This window comes from Arvicola amphibius, chromosome 1 (genome assembly GCF_903992535.2).
Source record: "Arvicola amphibius chromosome 1, mArvAmp1.2, whole genome shotgun sequence".
In the NCBI taxonomy this organism is placed as follows: Eukaryota; Metazoa; Chordata; class Mammalia; order Rodentia; family Cricetidae; genus Arvicola; species Arvicola amphibius.
The window spans coordinates 120,751,717-120,755,680 of record NC_052047.1 but is presented as its reverse complement, the minus strand read 5'-3'; positions in this window follow the sequence as shown (position 1 = coordinate 120,755,680).

Genomic DNA, 3,964 nt, shown 5'->3' with positions numbered 1-3,964 from the left:
GTCCCTTAGGCGGCAAACGCGGGATCCTGGCAACCGCCGCCGCCGCCACCAGCCCAACTCCACCCCTCAGGGCCGGTACTTCCGGTAGCTGTTTGGCGGGCAGTTGAAGCGGTTGGCCCTCCATGGACTACAATCCCCAAGGTGCATAGCGTGTCATCAATTGCTGGCATAGTCTTTATGGCAAGCGAGATGCACCCTGGGAAAAGTAGTCTTCACTACAAACGAAGGGCTTTGACTTACAAATTACTCTAGGAATTCTCAGGACCTAAAGCCCCAGAAGTGTTCCTTGAAGTTGTCGGGTATTTTTTGCTTATCTGTATAGAGTAGCCTCTTCCTGTTTGGTCGGTGGAAAATGTACAGCATTCACCAAAATGTTTTCTCTATAAATAAAAATGTTGCTGAATCCTAGAAGCCAACACAAAGCCTTAATATATATGTGCTCATTTACAGACAGTGGGGGGAAATGTTCAGAGGAAAAGGTAAGAGGTTCAAGTTGGCAGGAAAAAAAAAGTCCACAATTTTTTAGTTCCTATCTAAATAACTTATCACCAGGGTTTTTTTTTTTTTTTCTTTTTTCTTTTTTTTGGTTTTTCGAGACAGGGTTTCTCTGCAGCTTTTTTAGAGCCTGTCCTGGAACTAGCTCTTGTAGACCAGGCTGGCTTCGAACTCACAGAGATCCGCCTGCCTCTGCCTCCCGAGTGCTGGGATTAAAGGTGTGCGCCACCACTGCCCGGCCAGGGTTTTTGATTTAATAACACCATTTCCATTTTGTAACTGGGCTTTACCTTCCTCCCAGGACTTTTTATAAATGTAATAGACTTTTATAGAACCTACCAAGGGTGGTTGTGAGGCATAACTCAGAAAACTCCTATACAGCACCTGGTATATGTTACTCCCAGATAGCGGGGTTCCCCAAAACCACCACAGAGTCCGCACTCGTGTGTAAAAGCAAAGAGCCTTTATTCAAGCTTGAGCTTGGACTCTCCATCTGTCCAGGACTCAGGATCCTGATTGACTGATATTTGTCTAGGGCTCCTGTCAAAGGGGGAATAGGTGAGTCCTGGGCTTGAGAGTCTGGTGATCTTACCTAATCTTACCTAATGTTTGGAAATCAGGTACTTCCCTTTAGATGTTGGCCCTCCCTGGGTGGTGTCAGCTTAGCTTTTCCTGGAACCCTGTGCTATCTGCCACGGCAGCTGTGTGGGTTGGGTTCCGTGTGGTCAGGCTGGGCCCCATTATGTGTGGCCAGACTGCTCTGGGCCCCACATTATTAAAATCGTTAGTAGGAGGAAAGGGTGGACTGGAAAGGCAGTTCAGTCAGTAAAGTGTGTGCCCCACAAAAGCATGAGAACCTGAGTTCAGAGACAGAGCACTCCCCTAAAAAAGCTCTGAGCCCTGGCTGGAAATTGTAATTCTCAGTTCTGGAGATATGGAAACAGGAACTCACTGGAGCTTGCTGGCCAGCCATGCTAGCTCCAGTCTTGTTAGAAGACCCCACCTCAAAAGTAGGGAGGAAACTGACTGAGAAAGATACCAAATGTCCATTTCTGGGCTCCCTCTATATGTGTACACTCATGCCAAAGATTAAAAAATAGAAAAAAAAAAGCAGGTTGAGTAAGAACTGGAGGCAGAGGAGCAGCGGAAGTGATAGAGGACACTGGAGGCAGAGGAGCAGCGGAAGTGATAGAGGACACGAGGAAACATCTGTCCCAATGTAAAAGAAATAAACATGAGATCAGAGAGAATGAGCTCTCGGGCAAAAGCTTTGAACAGAGGCAGTTCCTCTAGAAGAAGGGATGGCATGAAGGAAGGGGCATGAGGGCACTGCTGACAGAGACAAGAGGGTCCCATAGCATAGCAGAGAATGAGCCCCGGAATGGAGTATATAAAAGGTGTGGTAACTTAGGACAATGAATTTTAAAACATAGACCTGGAACTCCTGGGTTCCTCTCGTTCCTGCCTCCCGTGGGCTGGGGTGATAGGCATGAGCTACCATTTCAAGCTGGAGATGAAATCTCTTTTAAAGAAATCTCTTCCTTCTGTCTTAAGAAGTTTTTTTCTCGTATATATATATATATATATATATAGAGAGAGAGAGAGAGAGAGAGAGAGAGATCAGGCCTGGGAGATAAAAATGGGCTTGATTGTTAACATCCATTTTTAAAAGCTGAGCTTCAATGCACACACTAGTAATCTTTGTGCTGGAGAGGCGGAGACAGGTGAATACCTGGGACTCACTAGTCGGCCAGTGTAGTGGGAAACTCCATTACTAATGAAAGGTGCCTGACAACCAACACCCAATGCTGTCCTGTGACCTCCACATGCAGGTACATACACCTGCACACCCACACGTGTGTCTCTCACACACACACACACACACACACACACAGAGGGAGAGAGAGAGAGAGAGAGAGAGAGAGAGAGAGAGAGAGAGAGAGAATTTAAAAAATAATTTTTGGAGGTTTCTTTTTATTTTTTGTTTGTTTGTTTGCTTGCTTTTTGAGACAGGGCTTCTCTATCCAGCCCAGGCTGCCAGGCTGGCCTGGAATTCACTCTGTAGACCAGGCTGGCCTCAGACTCACGGAGATCCACCTACCTGTGCCTCCTGAGTGCTGGGATTAAAGGTTCATGCCACCACAGTTCAACTAATCTTTCGAGATTTCATGGGTGTCCTGAACCCAGTATGTTTTGTCCCTGTGATATAAGGGAAGAGGATAAATGACAAAGGCAGACATATTTCTACTCATAGTCAAAGGTGGGAGGAAGACACATTTTTACTCTTACACAATATGAATTAAGGGCATGAGAATCTACCCATCGCTGGTCCCCTGATGTAGAGGAGGATTCCTAGGAAGACCCTATCTGCTATCTGCTTAAGATGATTGGCTAATAAGGAGAATGATGTTTTCTTGTGGCAGAATATCTGTTTACACTGTGTGAAGATGTGTCACTGTGTTTAATAAAGAGCTGAATGGCCAATATCTAGGCAGGAGAGAATAGGTGAGATCTCCAGGGAGAGAGGGAACTCTGGGAGGAAGAGAAGCAGGGAGATGCCAGGAAAACACTGAAGAGGTCCGACATATTGTACTGAGTAGAGGTAATCAAGCCACATCCAGAATGTAGATATAAGAGCTAGCTGGGGACACGCCTAAGCAAAGGCCAAGTTTCATAGCTCATAATTTTCTAAGTCTCCATGATGTTATTTGGGGACTGGTGTTCCAAAGATAGTCTGACAAGAAAGCTTGCTACAGTTTCTCTTTTTTGTTTTGTTTAGTCTGTTTTTTCAAGACAAGGTTTCTCTGTGTAGTCTTGGCTGTCCTGGAAATCACTTTGTAGACCAGGCTAACCTCAAACTCACAGAGATCCACCTGCCTATTCCTCCTGAGTACTGGAATTAAAGGTGTTCACCACCATGCCCTGTTCCCTAAAGAGTTATTCCTTGCTCATTTCTGTGTCAGACCTAACATCCTGATAAACAGATTAAAAAACAAATAAACAAAAAACCTTTAGAATGTATTAACTTAGCAAAACCCTATATAAGAATCTAACAGCTAACATCTAAGGCCTACACATAAGATTCCTCTGTCTGCTCTAACTGACCAATTAATGTTTCCACTAGAGTATTTTTAAATGCCTTTGTTGTTATTTGTTTGTTTGTTTTTGGGAAGGGTCTCACTATGTAGCCCTGGCTGGCCATGAACAAGAGCTAAGTTTGCCTCTGTTAGGAGTTAAGGCTTGTGCTGACAGGCCCTGCACAAAAATGCCTTCATCTATATCTTTCTTTGTTCTCTGTTACTGTAAAACTCTGCAAGGCTTGGTGGCACACACCTTTAAACCCAGTGCTCTGTAGGCAGAGACAGGCAGATCTCTATGAGTTTGATACCAGCCTAGTCTACATAAAAAAAAAAAATCCAGGCTAGCCAAGGTTCATAGTGAGACCTTGTCTCAAAAACAAAACAAAACA